This window comes from Protopterus annectens, chromosome 7.part0, assembly GCF_019279795.1.
Source record: "Protopterus annectens isolate FY-2018-M chromosome 7.part0, PAN1.0, whole genome shotgun sequence".
Taxonomy (NCBI): Eukaryota; Metazoa; Chordata; order Ceratodontiformes; family Protopteridae; genus Protopterus; species Protopterus annectens.
The window spans coordinates 1,734,289,578-1,734,310,787 of NC_056739.1; the positions used below are offsets into that span (position 1 = coordinate 1,734,289,578).

The following is a 21,210-nucleotide window of genomic DNA, read 5'->3' on the forward strand; positions in this document are numbered from 1 at the left end:
AGTCATATCTTTAAATTAATAACGGTTCTGTTCTGTTGTCAGAGCTGCACTGAAAATGACCTATATTTCCTGATAGACATTTTTGGAAGAAAAAAAAAGATTATGCTGTTAACTGCTTTTTGGAAAACTGTGTTACATCTGGAGTCTTAAAATCTGTCCATCATGCTGGCTTTCACAGCAGTTGTCTACTTTAATGTAAAATGTCTGTAGATTTATAAATTGGGTGGTTTTAAGAGCATGGTTTTAATGGTATTTGACCCACTAGCACAGTTGAAATGCAGGACATACAGTAGTAATAATGCCATCAAGTGGCTAAATGTAACATTACAGCTATTTAAGAAATTGATGGTTCCATCCTTACCCGTATTTAGTACATGATACTTAAAGGGGCACTAGCTCAGATTTTTTGCTTGAGCAGTTTGTTTACATTTTAGCACTGTGTAAGTCACATGATCACCCAGAGGGAAGGTTTTCCAACTGCCTTCTTACCATACTGCAGGTCAGATTACACAAACTGTCAGCAGGGGTGGCTTTCTTAGAGGAAGTGTGAAAAGGTTACATTACAAGTATGTCCTTTTCTGTTTACCTTCCCCCATCTATGGCAATTAGGTTAGCTGGAATCACTGCATTTCACTCAGCTAGATATAACCTGTCTTGTCACACTCATAACTGTTGCCTCTTTAGCACTGAATTGCTATGTACTTTACTATGTACTTCTTTTTATAAACTAGGTCTAATAATTATTCAGGCCTAGGCAGTAGTATTTCTATTTCATGTTTGTTACTACAAATCTTTTTTCATGCACTGGCAATTATTTGACTCATGGCTTGCTGTTGGTGTTGCCTGCATTCATCTAGCTGCACTTTTATAATCAAACACAGTTTTCTTCATTTTACAGCACAATATTGCTTTGTCCGGTTGTGCTTGCAATAAAAACTGTCCAGTATCTAATCTAACATGCTTATGCATATATATATATATATATATATATATATATATATATATATATGTGTGTGTGTGTGTGTGTGTATATATATATATATATATATATATATATATATATATATATATATATATATACATATGTGTGTGTGTGTGTGTATATATATATATATATATATATATATATATATATGTATATATATATATATATATATATATAATTTTATTCCCAATTGTCATTTCTTGTCTAGCTTGTTTCTTTCTAGATTATCAGCTACTTGTTTTGGACCAGGGTCTTTTCCAGCCATGTTATAAAGGAGACTTTGGTAACTTCATTTCCTTAAGAATTTAAAGATTGGAGCCTCTGGAGAATTTCTTTTCTGTCTTGAACATTCACTTTATTTATAAAGTTATAAAGAAGGCACTTTATTTGCAACAGAAATCTCATGTTAGAATTCATAATCATTTTCATTCTGCTGTTTATGGAGATGATGCAGTAGTAAGACCACCATCATGAGGTGTGAAATCAAATATTTTCTGTCCTGGTGATCTTTGTACTCTCATCAGCATTTCATACAGTTGATCGTGAAATTCTATTAAAGTGACTTTAAATCTCTGAAGTTCTTTTGTGATCTGTATTCCTTGCGTGGTTTGCTTCCTGCTTTTCAGTGAAGACTTGGATAGAAATTGTGGAGCTTAATTTACCATCTTCCCACGCTCTGACGTGTGATGTTTTGTAAGATACTATTTTAGGATTTCTCTTGTTTTGCATACATATGCTTGGTGCCCTTAAGGAGAGTTCTCCAGTGGCACTGTTGTGCTGAGGATATCTCTCTGTACACCAGGACTGTCATTTATATCTGGATTCTGTCCAAATGTATATATTTTTACATGTAAAACATCTTTATTGAGCTTTCAAACGGTATATACAGCATATGTACAGATTAAGTTTTGCCTCCTACTTCCTTTGCTATTATATTTAAATGGGGGGGGGGGGTTGTCTTTCATTGAATACGCCAAAGTTTTGATATGTGTATATAAATTTAAGCCATTGTTTAGTCACCGTTATATTAGGTGTGCAAATTATGAATACTGATATTTATGTTAATTGTTATATTGATTTCATTAATAACTTAGATAACTGTTTATTGGAGAAGGGTTGGCTGGATAAATGAGATGATGCCCCAGCAATGTAGTTACCCTTTGATAAATCGTCAGACCAATAAGTTGTGTGGGTATAGAAGGACTGATTTGTTGACGGGACTTGTGCTGTATGTATTGCTTTCACTTTATGAATAAATGACTGTTCAGTAAAGCCAATAAAAAATTATAGACACATGTATTGGGTTTTGTGTCAGATTTGGCTCTTGCTGCTGTTAGAAGCAAAATAGCATGTACAGGATTTGACATCATTACAAGAGCAAAGTGGTACTAAAGAGTCACTTTATTGGCATACCAAGTCAGGACACTACAGTACACATGACTGTAATCACCTGACAGAATTTTAATATATGGTACTTTCCGTGAAACACTTATTTTACCAGTGATTACTTTGTTTTGAAAAACTAATAATTTCAGTGTCATGACGAAGTTTTATGTGAAATAGTTTGTATACTTTCCTAATCTCAATATTTTTTTCTATTGTCTTTGGCTGTACTTACAGGATGACTATTCAAGGCAGAGAAAGATGCATCTAAAGGTATGTCATAGTTGTGTGCCACATATAAAATAAAGTCTTAAAACAAATACTTGGACCAATAGTCATATCTTTAAATTAATAACGGTTCTGTTCTGTTGTCAGAGCTGCACTGAAAATGACCTATATTTCCTGATAGACATTTTGGAAGAAAAAAAGATTATGCTGTTAACTGCTTTTTGGAAAACTGTGTTACATCTGGAGTCTTAAAATCTGTCCATCATGCTGGCTTTCACAGCAGTTGTCTACTTTAATGTAAAATGTCTGTAGATTTATAAATTGGGTGGTTTTAAGAGCATGGTTTTAATGGTATTTGACCCACTAGCACAGTTGAAATGCAGGACATACAGTAGTAATAATGCCATCAAGTGGCTAAATGTAACATTACAGCTATTTAAGAAATTGATGGTTCCATCCTTACCCGTATTTAGTACATGATACTTAAAGGGGCACTAGCTCAGATTTTTTGCTTGAGCAGTTTGTTTACATTTTAGCACTGTGTAAGTCACATGATCACCCAGAGGGAAGGTTTTCCAACTGCCTTCTTACCATACTGCAGGTCAGATTACACAAACTGTCAGCAGGGGTGGCTTTCTTAGAGGAAGTGTGAAAAGGTTACATTTCAAGTATGTCCTTTTCTGTTTACCTTCCCCCATCTATGGCAATTAGGTTAGCTGGAATCACTGCATTTCACTCAGCTAGATATAACCTGTCTTGTCACACTCATAACTGTTGCCTCTTTAGCACTGAATTGCTATGTACTTTACTATGTACTTCTTTTTATAAACTAGGTCTAATAATTATTCAGGCCTAGGCAGTAGTATTTCTGTTTCATGTTTGTTACTACAAATCTTTTTTCATGCACTGGCAATTATTTGACTCATGGCTTGCTGTTGGTGTTGCCTGCATTCATCTAGCTGCACCTTTATAATCAAACACATTTTTCCTCATTTTACAGCGCAATATTGCTTTGTCCGGTTGTGCTTGCAATAAAAACTGTCCAGAATCTAACATGCTTATGCATATATATATATATATATATATATATATATATATATATATATATATATATATATATATATATATATATATATATATATATATATATATATATATATATATATATATATATATATATATATATATATACCTTCCCTGTTTATCTCCCAACAATGACAGGTATTTTTGAAATACAATCTAAGCACTGTTGTAAAGGTTTTTTTTTTTCTCATTAGCTCTTGCTGTATGTTATCCTTCAGACATCATACCATGACTATTTCTAGTATTCAGATTGCCTCACCATGGTTTTCTTTTTTCACTTTGTTTCTACCATTTATTGTGCTTCAATGTTTTGAGCTTGTACACCTTTGTTGAAGGCTTGACTGAAGTGCAGTTAGTTTACACTCTAGCATTTCACAGCTGAGGCAAATGCAGTATATGCTTTTTCTCATATACTTTTTATTACCACTACTAGCATACTACCACAGTCCATTTTTTATAACACATTAAAAATGTCATGCTTTGACCAAAGTCTCATGCCCTTGGTCATCCTATATCTTGACTGGTTATAGTCACTTTTTCTGTATGCATTTGCATATGTATGTATGTATGTATGTAACAATCTGTCTTTGCATACTTGTGGTTATAATAAAACTGCCTCTACCTGTTTTACTGACTGGTTTGAAATTCAAGCATCCATGAATATCTATACCTTCTTTATATATTCTGCATATCTCATAATGCATGTCTTGTTATTCACAATACGCATGCAGTGCACATTCCTACTTTACAAGTGCACTGGAAGGTTACTAGTCTACTGTAATTCTATTGGTTTTCTCTAAGGGGCCCCTGCTGTGTCTCAGATTGTGTGCTACTTTCCCAGTTGCTGATACAATAATATTTTCCACAAGTATTCATGTGTGTGTCTCAATATGTGCTTTATGTCTATCTCACTCTGTTTATATATCTATATCTATCTATATCTATATATATATATATATATATATATATATATATATATATATATATATATCTATATCTATGTCTGTATATATCAAGGCCATTTCCTTGTGCTTTCCCCTATTAACCTGGTGAACTTGGGCTAGGCTAATGACTCTGGAGCCTTTACAAGCCTTGCCCATAGGATTACCATGGCATTGTGCCATCCGACCTTAGTTCCCAGTGCCTCTGTCAAATAGAGCCACTGGAGTAATCCCCAGGGTGAATTTTCTATTTCACATCCACTCATCAAGATTTCTCTTGAAGACGGCCAGTGAGGTGCTCTGCTTGACATGTATGCAAAGTCTTTTACAGAGCATGGGCAGTCTCTGGTTATGAACCTGTCCCTCCAGCTTGTTCTGTTGATTGTGGTTATGACGTTGAGGTCTCTGGAGTGTATGGTGCGAAGGATTGGGATTTCTTTAGATGTAGCATTTCTAACAGAGCCCGCTGGATTAGACATGGCTTTAAGTAAGTCAAGCAGAGATTGCCTGTATGTAGGCAATATGACACAGAGAATAGCTGGGAGTTTTTTGAGTCTGTCCATATAGGACAAGTATTTAAGGACTACAGTCCTCTTTGTGAGTTACTTTTGCAGCCTCTCCAGTTGTTGCAGGTATCTAGTGAGGTACATGCCAAATGGGGCATTGTACTTAATGACTGGCCTAATGAGGGAAGAATAGAGGGAAACAATCACCTCCTTCTTCCTGGATGCAAAACCCTTAGTAATGAGATGTGCCACATAGAAGGACTTTCTTGACCACAGTGGCAATGTGGTGGTCAAAAGATAGGTTATGTACACTGACAACCCTCTCCTCTTACCTCCCAACACTCAGACTTGTGAGTGAATCACTTATATATCCAAATTGGAAGCCACGCACTCTCCAGCCAAGACCGGAATAGCTGGTCACAAGGAGAAGGTCAACACTTGCACCACACCACACCCACCACATGGAACACATAGCCCTCCAGAACACACACCAGCACTGCCTTCACATAAAAACACAAACCACACATCCATCTTCGCAGAGGCTCTCAATAAAAATCTATCCAAACAGCAGAGACCTCCAAGGCAGAAACACACTTGACCACCACAACACAACACTAATCACACATAAATAACTCTCCGAAACAGTGTGCCAGTCAACCAAAGCCCCTAAGGCAAAACAGCATGCCCAACACACTACTCATAGGTGACTGGATAGTGAGACACACTGATGCCCCACTCACTAGGGTGAATAAGGAGAAAGTAACAGCTGCCTGTCAGGTGCCAGGATCCACCACATAATGCATGCACTCAGGTCCATCAACAACAGGTACAAATATGACTCTGTCATTGTACATGTGGGTGTGAATGACCGGGGATCTACCTCCAAGGACTACATGAAAAGAGACGTGGAGGAGCTCTCAGATTATGTAGCCCAGGCAGATATGACCCTAGCCCTGAGCAGGCTCCTACCATCACCCAGAATGATGCCACAGTACAAGCAGAAAATGACTGTATTTCAACAAATGGCTAACTTTCTGGTGTCATTCTAAGGGGATCCAGTATCTGTCTACCTGGTATAACATGACTGACACACCTAGATGCTCTGCCAGAGATGGCCTGCATCTGTCACCCCTGGGCTTCTGGATACTGGCCAAGGCTCTTGCCACCCCTATAGTGCCTTTTTTAGGTGGTGTTCCTAAGACCAAATTAACACCATAACAGCTACAAACAAATGCAATCTGAAGGTCATGCTGCACAACACTAGAAGTCTAAATCTCAAAATGCACTCGCTCAAAGCACTCCTTCAAATGGAGAACATCGACATTTGGCCTGTAACAGAAACCTGGTTCAAGGCAGCAAAAAGCACCACTGCACTACCAGGCAATAACTTATTCCACATCTTTTGGCCTCAGAACTTGGACCAAAGCTCCAAAGACAGTAGCCTTTCCATATTCATAAAGGATGCACACCTCCAAACTGGTAGCCCAACATAACGCATCAGCGATTCTTCAGGTGCAACTAACACTGGGTAAGACAGCGATTCTGGTTCTAGCCTGCTACAGGTCCCCAACCTTGTCCCAAGACTCACACTCCATGTTCCTAAGCACTCTGGAGAATATTAGGGTCCAACCTAACACTCTCATACTGGGCAACTTCAACTACCCCTCCATTAACTGTGAAAACTACTCATGTACCAATACAGTTTCCCAACGTTTCCTGGAATTCATTAATTCCAATGTCCTGGACCAGCTTGTTCTTACCCCCACTAGAGTTAGCAACATCCTTCACCTGGTCATTACCAATATAGACAACCACTGCTCTACACCAATAGTTAACTGCTCCCTGGTTAGATCCAACCACAAACTAATCACCTTGGATATCCACATCCCTCCACCGCCCACCCCCTGCAAAGGTAACCATCATGTAAAATTTCTCCAAAGCTAACTTTGGGCTCCTAAAAACAGAGGTGGCTAACTTCACAGCACCCATGCAAATGGAGAACAGTTGCTTGACTACTGAATCATACACCAATGCACTGTATGAACATGTACACAAATCCATGGATCTCTCCATACCCAATAGAACCAAGACGCTCTCCTCCAAAAAAAGGAAGCCAATCTGGTGGTCCCTGCCATAAAAAAACTTTACACGTTGCCTCCATTGTACGCAAGGCTTTTCATATGGCCCACCTCATAAATAAAGGTATTTCATCCATGAACAAGGAGGTCATAACATCCCTGTACTTCTTCCTTATCAGACCCATTATCAAGTACAATGCCCTTTTCGGCATGTACCTTGCCAAGCACGTGCAGCAGCTGGAGAGTCCTCAGAGGCTTCTGACCAGGAAAGTCATGGGTCCCAAACACCTATCCTATACTGATAGGCTAAAAGCCCTGTCCCTCTACTCAATCTCATACAGACTGCTCAGAGTGACCTGTGTCTGGCATACAAGGCCATCTCAGACACAGCCTTAATGGAGTTGCTGCATATTCATAAGTCAAACTCCACTTGGGCAACCCACAAGTAAGGCCTCAACCGGGTCTCTGACATTAATAGAACTTGTTGGTGCGATAGATTTGTGACCCAAAGACCCCCCCCCAATCTGTGGATAGACTCCCTCCTCATGTCAAGCTGAGTACCTCTCTAGTTCTCTTTAAGAGGAACCTGGACAACTGGATGGGAAACAGAAAATACACCTCTGGGATCCCACCTGTGTCCCTACTGGACAGGGAAATAGGTGCTGACTTTGTGGGAACATGTGAAAATCCCTTTTTGTTGTGATATAAAAAAATGAGACCACACTATATCATTTCAAAACTTTTCCCACCTTTAATGTGACCTATAACCTGTACAATTCAATTGAAAGACAAACAAATCCATTAGGGAAAAATATAAAAAAATAAAAAAAATACAATAAGCTGATTGCATAAGTGTGTGTGTTGTGTTTTTCGGCTTTTCCCGGTTAGGGGCTGCCACAGCGGAACTCCAGTCCGCTAATGATTGGCAGTATTTTTTTTTACGGTGCCAAGGTGCCAGCCCAATGCCCAACCTTCATGGAAGGCACACCCATTCACACACACACCTACCTGCATGTCTTTAAATTCTCGAGACCATGGGGAGGACATGCAGACTCCACACAGAAGGCACTACAGCCGAGAATTGATTGTCTTCACTGTGTTCCATAGCATATCCAATACTGGGGAAATTTTTTTGTACCCTTCTCCTGACTGATACCTTTCAACAATGAGATCCCTTTCATGCTTCGTAAGCTCTCTGCGAATCATGGTTTTTGCTGTAGCGGGCAACTAAGTAAATGTCAGGAAAATCCTACTAGGACAGCTGAACTTTATTTGGGGTTAATCAGAGTCTCTTCAATTGATGGCAGGTGTGTACCCAAAAAGACAATGCGGTAATTCAATCAAAAGGTACTTCAACAAAGTATTAGTTTAAGGGTGTGCACACTTATGCAACCAACTTATTATAGATTTTTTTTTTATATTTTTTCCCGTAACAGATTTGTTTGTTTTTCAATTGAATTGTACAGGTTATAGGTTACATTAAAGATGGGAAAAGTTTAGAAATGATTTATTGTGGTCTCATTTTTTTATATCACCAAAAAATGGCATTTTAACAAGGATGTGTACACGTTTTATATCCACTGATATATACAGACACACACACACACACACACACACACACACACACACACACACACACACACACACACACACACACACACACACACACACACACGTATATTGTGTCTCTGTTTATGTATACACACGTACCCACACCTATATGTGTGGTGTGTTGGTGGATATATACCTATATACATGCACACACTCATACACTGACATGCAGGAGGTATTTTGAGTAAGGTGACAGTATAGCTGCTCCTAACAGCATTTGTGTCACTGACCCTTTATTGCTAGTTTTACAAATAAGTTTTTTTTTTCCAATTTGTCATATGGCACTTGACAAAGAGTATTAAAAGTGTGGCTCAAATTACAGAAATTGCAGACCCATAACCTTAACTAGCATTGTCTGTAAGATCATGGAACAAATCATCATTAATACTATAAATAAGGACATATGTGATTCCCAAACCCTTGAACAGATACAGCTTGAATTTTGTCAAAAATGGGTCATGCCTGCTAAACCTGGTAGACGTCTTGAAAAATGTCACCAGAGCCATAAACAAAGGCAAATATGTGCATACAACCTACCTTGACTTAGCAAAGACCTTTGACATGGACCCGCTTCCGGGCATCATTGATAAACTCTTCCAATTGAATATCAACCCTTATGTTGTCATGTGGGTTGCTAACAGGCTCACTGACAGATCACACTCAGTTAAAGCTGAAGACTTGAATTCAACCAGCAGACCAGTCACCAGTGGGGTTCCACAGGAGTCAGTGCTGGGCCACCTGTTGTTTGGAATATACTTCTCAGAAGTTCAGGCAAAAACAGAGGGGCTGTGCCTGACTAAGTTTGCTGATGACTGCAAATTAGGTGCAATCACTGAATCCCAAAACGATGTCTGTATACTTCAAGAGGGACTTACACAAATCAATGGTTGGTGCCAAAGCCACGGCCTCAGTCTCAGTGCTAAAAATGAATTAGTACCCACTTTGTTAAAAACAATATCCCTGCAGACCATCATATAATAATACCCTAGTATAACAACTCAGTACTGAGAGACTTGGGAACACAAGTTGACTGTAGCCTAAACTTTGACCACCATGTGTCTACTGTGGTAAGGAAGGCATTCTACTTTGCTCACCTCATTATCACAAGAGCGAAACAAGTCATACCTCCCCTATACTCGACCCTTTTCAGGCCAATAACTGAGTACAAGGGTCCCTTTGGTATGTACCTTACCAGGCACCGGCAGCAACTTGAGAGACCTCAGAGGTTTCTACCCAAGAAAATTACAGGGTCTCCAGCACATGTCATACCTTGACAGATTGAAGTCACCATCACTGTACTCAGTAGCATACGGACTACTTAGAGAAGACTTGTGCCTGGCCTACAGAGCAATCTCAGATCCAAACCTAATGCAAATGCTGCACATCCACAAGTCAAATGGAATAATGGTCACTTGCACCAGGGACATTAACCTGAGCTGCAACATAATAAGGGTCTGCTGGAGAGACAGATATGTTTCTCAAAGGTTGCCACTCCTCTGGAATAGACTGCCAGTTCACATCATACACAGCCACTCTATGACCCTGTTTATGTGTAGCCTGGACGATGGATGGGGAACCATAAATTCCTTGCTGCGGATTTCACCTATGACCCTCCTAGATATGGCAGTCATTGCTAATTAAGATCTTGAGTTTAGGCTAAATCATTTATATTCGATTTCTCTAGAATTATATTGGGTACACATGGCTAGGCTTATAAAGACCTTTGGGCAGTAGCCTAGTAACCACCCATGAACTTATCAAGTAATGAATATTCTTGGTTTCAGTCACCTACATTTTTAGAGATCTTAATTATACTCGTGTGCTGGCACACTCTCAGACTGCACTGCATTTTTTTTCAGGATAACTGTTGCCATGTCTCTAAGAATTTGGTGGGGAGAGGTACTTTGGAGGAAGCAAGCTCAGCAGCAGGTGGCCAAGAGTAATTACATGTAGACATTAGTGGGGGGGGTACATAGGAGGGTACAAGCTCAGCAGCAGGTGGCCAAGAGTAACTACATGTAGACATTAGTGGGGGGGGTACATAGGAGGGTACAAGCTCAGCAACAGGTGGCCAAGAGTAATTACATGTAGACATTACATTTAGGGGTACACAGGAGGAAGCTATCTCAACAGCAGGTGTCCAAGAGTAATTACATGTAGACATTAATGGGGGGATACATAGGAGGGTGCAAGCTCAGCAGCAGGTGACCAAGAGTAATTACATGTAGACATTAGTGGGGGTACATAGGAGGGTACAAGCTCAGCAGCAGGTGGCCAAGAGTAATTACATGTAGACATTAGTGTGGGGGTACATAGGAGGAAGCCAAGCTCAGCAGCAAATGGCCAAGAGTAATTACAGGTAGACATTAGTGGGGGGGTACATAGGAGGGTAAGAGGTCAGCAGCAGGTGGCCAAGAGTAATTATATGTAGACATTAGTGGGAGGGGGTACACAGGAGGAAGCCAAGCTCAGCAGCAGGTGGCCAAGAGTAATTACATGTAGACATTAGTGGGGGGTACATAGGAGGAAGCCAAGCTCAGCAGCAGGTGGCCAAGAGTAATTACATGTAGACATTAGTGGGGGTACATAGGAGGAAGCCAAGCTCAGCAGCAGGTGGCCAAGAGTAATTACATGTAGACATTAGTGGGGGGAGTACATAGGAGGAAGCCAAGCTCAGCAGCAGGTGGCCAAGAGTAATTACATGTAGACATTATTTGGGGGGAGGTACATAGGAGGGTACAAGCTCAGCAGCAGGTGGCCAAGAGTAATTATATGTAGACATTAGTGGGGGGTACATAGGAGGAAGCCAAGCTCAGCAGCAGGTGGCCAAGAGTAATTACATGTACATAGGAGGGTACAAGCTCAGCAGCAGGTGGCCAAGAGTAATTACATGCAGACATTATCATGCCATTACAAAGTTGGAATTCTTCCTGGATATACAAACAGAAGGCAAACAAGGTACTCCCAACTCTCAGACAACATATGTATAGTTCAGGCAGGGAGCAATCAGCAAAAAGGGTGAGGTGAAGAATAATTGGACACTCTACACTATGTTGTTTTCACAATGGGCTCCATTCAAGAGAGTGGCACTGGAAACAGCACCAGTACCAGTGTGGGTGCAAATTCATTCACAGTATCTGTGGACATATGAGAATAACAGATAAAAAACACCCTCAGCACAGGTAATTTGGTGGCTTACAAAAGGGTACTGCAGCAGTTTAGAGACAATATGAAGATGCGAGGTTGTCCAGTTTTATGGCTCAAAGCAGTGAAACAATGGAGGGCACACACCCTGCTACTGTTAGAGGCTGATCAAAACAAGTTGAAGGCAGCATTACACATGGCAAGCTATCAGCTGGTTTCAGAACGGCATGGGGAGGTGGTGCGAGCCTTATGGGACAGGTTCCAAAATGTATGTCATCAGTAATACAACAAGTTCTTTTTCATAGCCTGTTGTTTATCACCCCTATGTGGAGCATTTAGCTGGTGAAAATAAGAATATTATAAGGATAAATAGGAGCATCTTCTGACTGATCAGGAGGTGAAGAACCAGTGGTTGTCTCCAGTCTCAGGGGCCACAGAATGGAATGTAGTACAATGCCTACAACATTACCAAACTCTGGGCCTACAACACAGAAGCTCACTCACACAGTTTCATCATAGACTGGTACTTAAGGAGGAGCAGTTTTCTGCCATAAGCAGGGTATGCTGCTTACCCACCTTTCAAGTGAGTGCTATATTGCAGAAAACAGTTGTGTGATGAACCTTGGACCTCAAATATATGCCACATCCTCAGTTATATTCCACGTTCATTTAGCATACTGGCAGCTTCTCATGTGCAGTGGGCAAGGACATCATGAGAGAACATCAAGAAATTTGGAAGATGGAAGTACAACACTTATGAAACACAGCTGAAAAATAACCTCTTCTACCACTCCTAACATTGTTGTCTTATGTAAAAAAAATGGGGTGTAACCTCTAAGACAAGCATTACACCGTCTAACATTACCTTTTGCTGACCACAGCTTCCTGCATGTTTGACAACCTGGAACCTTTCTGGTGCTCTTCCATGTGAATGGAAACCTGTTTTATACATCACCTTCTGGAACATGCTAACATTACCTGCGATTTATTGTGGTACTAAAAGTATAAAATGTAAAATTTGTGTTAAAGCCCAAATTATGATATTTACGCAGAGGCCGGAAAGTTTGCTGAGCTGTACATCCGTCCATAATCCTTAACGTTACATACTATTCATGGTGATACTTATATCAAGGGTTCAACTGGCATTTTTAATAAGTGCTGTTTTTGCTATGTATGCTATTCTTCAGCAGGCAGAGTACTGTCTGTCAATAGGGTACATGGTCCATTCCACCCTGCTTGACCTCTTACAGCTATGTAAAACACACACCACCATGAACACCCATAACAAAGATGGTAATCTTTTATAGGTGCATAATAGAACATGTCTGGCACAACAGATTTCTATCCCAAGCAATACTACACATTGTCTATAGTCAGTAATATTCTGGATGACTAGCTGGGACTTCATAAATCATCTATGGGGTATAAAGCATGGTGCTTCTTGACCATGGAGCTCAACTCACTTGACAGTGCTCAGGCTTAGCTGGCTATGCTTCTCAATGGTCTTTTGAACTGCATACCTAGAACTTACCTATGAACTTATCAACCTAATATATAATTACCAAGCATCTTACAAATGTCCATGCTGCATTATATATGCAGAAAAAACTTCATTTAGTCTTAGTTTGACCTGGTTGTACTATTCTATTTAAAATGGTCCCAAATTTTTGAGGATCATTTTGGTATTTAGCTTGTAAGTTAGTATAGTAATTCTTATAAAGTCTTATTTGGGTTTTGGCTTTGTTTCTTAGCTGGAAATACGTCTGGTGAGTAACTACTGATTTTTTGTGGGTCCATTCATGCCACGCTTTATTCCTTTCTTTTAGGAGTGATTTTGTCTGTTTAGTAAGCCAAGGAGAGTAATTAGATTTTGCTAGTATTCTCCTGATAAGGGCCATGTTATTTAATATATTTAAAAATGTGGTGTTAAATTAGTCAATTGCACTGTCCCGGGATAAAGATTTGAGGGGTTTCCAGTTGCAGAGCTTAAGGGATATTATGAAATCTTGAGGCCTGAAATTTTTGGTGTTGTGAATTTAGTGAGTAGATTTTTTTGTAGGATTTGCCTGATGACGAATAATGTATATTGGGAGGTAGTCAATGAGTGAATCAGGGAGGGTACCAGAACTATATGAAAGTGTGGAGTAGATGGTGAGAATCCAGTCCAGGGTAGTTTCTGTTTTAGTAGTTTTATCAAACCTTGTTGTGATTTGCATTAATTGGGTAAAGCCATAGAAGTTGATATGGGTGGTAGCGTGGTCATAGTTGTAGGAGTTGCAGTTAATATTAAAGTCCCCTAGTATAATGGTCTCTTCTGGGAGGTTATTGGAGGACCATTGTAGGATGATTTCAAGTTTGTCTATGTTGTTGGCAGGGGGGATATAGGTACCTATGATGTTGATATTTTTATTTTGGTTGAGTTTTATTTTAGCCAACAGTATTTCTAAGTTGGAGATATTAGGGGGGTTAAGGTTAACCCTCTCTAGTGTAAGATGATTTTTGAAGAGCAGGGCTATACCACCACCCCTTTTTTCCCTATCTTGCCTGAGAATGCTATAGCCAGTGGGAAGATTTTTCATTATCAAGAATGTCTGGTTTGAGCCAGGTTTCTGTCAGAAGGACTATGTCAGGGGAGTATAGAGAGGCTTGCATGAAGTTCCTGTATTTTTTTTAAATGCTTCTTATGTTTAAGTTTATTATGAGTAGATCATTACTTTTTCTGTGGATATTAAGAGAATGGTTTTGAACACTGTTAGTGTTGTCCTGAAAGGGTGAGGGTGTGGGGTTGGGGTGAATGTCTCCACTAAGACTGAGTAGGATGGCTGTTAAGTAGTTGTTCTTTAGGTATTACAGTATTGGTTTATTGTAATGTACGGTTGCCTATAGGGTAGTATATTGGGGGAACCATTTGACGGGAGCGAGATCTAAAGCTGTGTAGTTGTAGATAGCTGTGTTAATAGCAAATGTAATTGGTTTAACTTTGAATGGATTATATGGGTGATGGAAGTATGTGCTGGGTGTAACTTAAGTTTGCGTGATAGGGTGTAAGGTAGGACAAAGTGCTAAGAGTGAATAGTGCTACACAATGAAGGATGAGCATGGTGTAGTAGGCAGCCAGTGAGGATGGTAAGAATGAGATGGATGTGTACTTGTTGGTAAGTGTTTAACGGTTGAATAAAGTGTGATGGAGTAAGGAGACATGATAATGGAAGTGAAAGCAAGGTGGGATATGGTCTTAACTAGGAGGAGGTGTCTAAGGTGTGTCCTACTAATACTACAGACTCTATAGCCACCCAATTCAATTCCCATTTTATTACCTCAATAACCTCATTGCTAAACAAACCTACTAAGTCTCCTCTTTCCATACCCACTCCTACTACTCAACCGCCTACCTTTTTCAAATTTGAACCCATTCAAACAAGTCACATACAAAACCTACTATCTAAGGTAAAACCATGTACTCTTGCCTCTGACCAACTACCTGCAGACTTGCTAAAACTAGCTGTCACATCTATTGCATACCCTACATCTATTCTAATCAACCATTCTATCTCTGAACAGTATGCACCTCTCCTTTGGAAAATATCCCATGTCATTCCACTTCATAAAGCAGGCCCCTCAAAAAACAAATCCAACTATAGACCACTAGCCGTTCTCTCTCCCCTAGCTAAAATCCTAGAAAAGTGTATCCACAAACAAATATTAGACCACTTCCTAAAGAATTACCTTTTATCCGATATACAACATGGTGTTTGACTCAAGCACAGTACCAGTACAGCCCTCATAAGTTTTACTAATTCCATTAGTCACCTCATAAACAACAGCCAACTTGTCTCTGCTACCTTTCTCAACATGGCAAAAGCATTTGACACCATATCTCATCAAATCCTTTTAAATAAACTGGCCTCTTACAACTTCTGCCCTGAAGCCCTAAGCTGTGCTGTGTCAGTCAAGTAAGAGAATTTAGTCCACCTTGAAATAAAGGAACTTAGTCTGTGCTAAGAGATTATGAGGTATGCTGTAGCCGCTTTTGCCTTGTCAGTGTGTATTCTTACCACTGCCCTTGGACCAGCCTTCTACTATGATGTAGGAACTAAAGTAACGTCTTGTATTTTACACAGGGAAAACAAAACTGCAATGGCAATAGGATATAAATTGATAGATGGGCAGAGACTCACTGTGATCTCACAAAGTAGGAGGATGTTAACAAGGTGGGTGGGAATGTTAGAATGTCATTAATGATGTCACAAACATGGAGGTGATTAACTAAGTGGGTGGCAGCGTTTTCTGCTTTGGTCCGAAGCAGAAGTGTGATTTTAAAAAGGATATAATGCCTCTTTAACTTAAGAGTTTTGCTGTGATTGCTGTTCCCAAAAGGTGTTGTATAGAAAAACAATAAAAATGTTTCACGCTTACAAAATAAAATATTAATATCAGACTATACCAAGATTATATACTTCATGCCCTGAATGAAGTATAGGCCTTCTCGAAACTGATTAAATGTATAGAGCTGCAGCTGTGGGACTGCATACATATCTGCTGACCTCATCAGATCCAAATAGTTGTGAAAGTTTTAAAGCAGGAGGAGACAAAGTCTACGATGACCGCTCTGCTTAGTTTAAAAGAATCATTCAATTGGCAAGCAGGAATGGAAATCAATCCAGAAGTCGACAAAAATCATACAGCAACTGAATGTGCAAAAAAACAAAAGCAAGAATGTAAGGATCAGATAAGAAGAAGAAAAATGTGGAAAAGCCATAAATCTAGTAAGAAGTATAGAGATCTCATGTTTCAACCTCACATTGATAAGGATTTGACACAGGAATGGATAAGGGGATGCAAGATATGAAACCAGCAGATGAAAAGTCAATAATAGCAGCCCAGGATAGTGGCCAACATACACATTAGTTTACAAAGTCCATTGAATGTGTGGGAGAGGCAACAAATGTAGGTTCTGTACAAAAAAAAAAAAAAAAATTTGAATGAGTCTCATACCTTGTTGCTGGGTGTGATACACTTATGACAGAGGGCCTATACACTGAAATACACAATGGTGTGGCACGATTGTTCCATTCAGGATTGTTCAAACACCACAATACAGAAGTAGCTGAGATGCATTGGGAACATGAATCACAAATAGGGTTGCCACGTTTTCACATGCCCAAAGTGGGACATTTTTTGTAGAAACATGCAATTTTGCAGGACAGACATACCCACGGGGAGTGCAAAGGACAGAACTTCACTGTTTTTGTCCAAAAAGCTTTTTCTTGTAGCATACGAGATGCTTATGGTATTCCATATAATATTTAGATGTTTCAGATACAAAACAAATGTTTTATGCAACTATTAAAGAAAACTTAGTAAATATTTTTTCACGTAAAATCTCAGGACATTTGCCATTTTTTAGATTTTTTCTCAGGACAAAACTACCCAGATTGGGACTGTCCCTCACAAAGAGGGACAGGTGGTAACCCTAACCACAAAGTATTACAGAGAATGATGTAATGTACATTGTATTGGATCACCCATTACCAACAGTCCAAAAAAGTAGGTGCGGGAACACCAGCTATAGAAGTTCATTACAAAAACACAAAAGTAGCAGTGAGACATGGCCATTACAGTGTCTTACATACAGCAAGACACAAAGTCATAAAATATCAAGATTTGCAGGCAGACATGAGAGCAATGTGGAGGAAAATGCCAAGACAGTTTCAATAGTAGTAGAAGGAGCAATGGGGAGAATAAAAAAACAAAACCTACAGTCATTTTTGGATATGTTAGTATGAATTGTGGTTGCTACGAGGAGCACTTATGGATAACAAAGACTGAAGCAATACTAATTTCATGAACTTTAACCAAACCCTGACTTAGAAATGGGGTCCATTCCCATAACAGTATTAGAAACCTAAAAGATTTGGAGAAATTAAACCATACATCTGACACATCCTCTTAAATGGGATGTTTATAAAACATGCAACCTGTACAAGTTTAATCCAGACATGTGAATTACTACCCTATTGTCTTTTAACTGGAATATCCAGAAAATACTATGCTTACATGATGATTTAAATTAATTCAATGCAACTTTCTAAATAGCCTTACAACTCCTGGAAGAAAGAGAGTAAAAAACAAACAAGCAATTTGGCTATCCAAAAAAAGTTGAATGCTAATGCAGGATAAAAAAAAGAGTGGAAAGAAAGGTAGAAATACAAAACATCACAGTATCTCAAACTTCCAAACGCTCCACATCTGTAATAAAAAGCAAATAAATGAAGTCAAAAAACACTATACTAGAACAACACTCTGAACAATAGCTAAGACATACTTAAAAGATTAAAGTCATCTGCTAAAGATTTCTTGCAACATGGTCAAAATTCAACCCTAATCCCTCTTCCAAAAACTCATCAATCAAACCTGCAATAGAATTCATCTCTTATTTCATAGATAGCATAGTGTTCCTAACCAAGGATTCACACATCTAATCCCAACCCTGCCCACTAGCCATATATCACTATGTCCCCTCTCACCTTCAAACCAGTGAACTCATTCTATATAAATAACTCAAAGTCAAACCATGCTCAGCTTCAGCTGATGACCTTCCAAGAGAGTACCTTAAAATAGCAGCAAGTAGCACTGCCCATCTTGTCTCAATCCTTATAAATAGGTCAGTCCAGGAATCCCATAGTCCCTTTCTTTGGAAACAATCACACATTATCTATCTATACAAAATAGGAAATTCAACAGACATCACTAACCTTAGACCTAAAGTGATCTTTGGTTCATGTGAGAATAGTAGGCTACTTGCCCTGAAGTCAGAATCAGACTGTGCAGCCTGTGTTTATGAGGTGAAGAAAGTAACTATCAGGCTAAACCCACCATCTCTGAAATACTGGAAAAACATGGCTTCCATACCTACCATAGTACTAACACTGCACCTCAAACCCTTATAGATACTGTTAGCAAAGAAAGAGATAACAACAAACTAGTATCATCCTTATTTCTTTGTCTAAAGCCATCAACACAATTTGTCACAACTAACTTATACTTCAAATGTCCACATTAGGTCTATCACAGAGCAGCCTTCTATGGTTCAAGAGCTAGTTGTTCAATAGGTATCACTCTGTAAAATTGCACTCTACCCTCTATCCATACCTCCCAGCCACCACCATCCTTATTCTCCTTCTCTTTAACACACCAGCACCCTCCAGTGATACACAACTGGCTTCCCTAATACAATACACTGATGACTTCATACTCATATGTGTATCAGGTAGGATAACTTGGCACACCTCCAAAAAATTACTTAGGAAGCTGTAACAGACACTGGAAAATGGATTTGTAATGCAAAACTCCTGCTCAACTATCCTCAAATGCTAAGGTTTCCCCCAGAGCTCTCTTATGAAAAACAGCATTTATAATCCTCAATAATACACCATCTGATGTCACTGCTAATAGCAAATAATGAGGAAGGATAGTGGATGATTATAAGTATTACTGAGTAATAATAATAGTGATAGTAATACTAATAGTAATGATAAAAGTGGATGATGATGACTAAATTTCCAGGTGAGTGCCAGCTAGGAGCAGCCAGTGAATCCTCAAATGACTTGGCCCTCCTGCAGGGAGGCTGGTCTCAAATCATGGTCTAAATCTAAATACCAAAAAATGCATTACTGTATCTTTTGGAAAGTCACCTAACCCTGGGAAATGACACAATGACAATAGGCCGCTAAGACTTGACCCAGTTGTTCATGGTTTGGGAACTTATATGGACAGTGACTTAACTTTTGACCAACGTGTGTCTGTTGTAAGAATGTCCTTCTATATTGCACAGATTATAAACAAAGGGATTGTGTCTAGATCTAGGGATGTCATTGACCCCTTTGCTCAGCCTTGATTGGGCCAATCATTGCACATAATGCCCCCTTTGGCATGTATCTGTTCAGATACATGCAACAACTGGAGCTCACACAAACACACCTTACTAAAAGGATACAAGGCCTAAACAACAGGTCCAACATGGACCGTCTGAAACTCCTGTCACTATAGTTAGTATCCTACAGACTCAAAAGACGTGACCTGTGTCTGGCATAGACGGCATCCTCTGACCTATTACTAATGGATTTACTGCACATCAGTAAGTCAAATGTCATCAGAAATACTTTGCCTAGGCATTTACAACTCTTCTGCAACATTAATAGAACAGTCTGGAGGAACAAGAGGATACCAGTGCTGTGAACAGACTCCCCATCCACATAAAACAAAGTTCATCCCTGTCCCTTTTCAAGTGCAACCACGGTATATAGACGGGAAACAGAAAATGTACCCCAGAACTTCCTCATGTACTACAAATGGCCAGATGCAGCTCCTAAATGGTTTATCCTAGGCACAGGTCTAATCAAATTATCTGCTGTATGAGCCCAGTTATTCTCATTAGGGGTAATACTTAATTATCAATCTTGGTGACAGGTAAGGCTAATGTATAACCTATTGGGATACGTTATTTCAAACACAAAAAGGGAAATTATCTAGATAAAATGTCCAGCAAGAGCAGCTATGCTAGTACTTACCTTAGCCATGACCCTAAAAGCTTACATTTGGCATGCACATACAAAATGCATAAAAAAACTCACCAAAAACTAGAAATGTTTTAGAGATCCAAACACTTTCTCACCAGTCACAAGTGTGTGCAGAGCTCAATGCAAATGGAGCCACTTATACTGAGCCAGAAGATATAGCAAATCTCCTGGTTCATAAATTCAGCTCTAACATTTCTCCTCTCTCCCCCTCAACCTTATAGGTTCATAGGTTGGTACTACGCTATCGGCCCTAGGGCCTATACAAGCCTAGCCATAATAATTCCCTGGCTATTTCTTCCCACACTATTTACTTCACTGAACCCCTGTCTAGCATTGCGACTGACGTGATCCCCGGGGTGAATTTCCTTCCTCCCATCCAATTGACAGTCTATTCCAGTATCTGGAGAATCTCTGGGTCAGGAACCTATCCCTCCAGCATGTTTTGTTTATTGTGATGACAAGGTTTAGATCCCTGCAGAGTGTGGCTCTGAGGGATTGGGATTTCTTTAAGCGTAGCATGTCCAACAGCTCTGGGTTTGACATGGCCTTGTATGTTAAGCAGAGATTGCCTGTGAGTAGACAATATGCGACAGAGTATAGCTGGAGTTTTTTTAAGGTGGACAGTGTTGGGCATCTGCTTTAGGTCTGTGATTCTTTTAGTGAGGTATTTCT

At 39.5% G+C, this 21,210-nt stretch overlaps 1 protein-coding gene across 2 annotated transcripts in view; it reads left to right on the forward strand.

Moving 5' to 3' along the window:
- UNC45A (unc-45 myosin chaperone A) overlaps positions 1-21,210 on the forward strand; it is a 1,636,854-nt gene that overhangs the window by 78,525 nt on the left and 1,537,119 nt on the right. The window contains exon 1 of one of the 2 annotated variants that reach the window (XM_044078272.1): positions 2,624-2,641. The exons of the other annotated variant lie outside the window; for it this stretch is intronic. The gene's annotated coding sequence lies outside the window, so the exon portion shown is untranslated. Of the gene's footprint in view, positions 1-2,623; positions 2,642-21,210 lie in introns of those variants that run through there. 2 annotated transcript variants of the gene reach the window in all.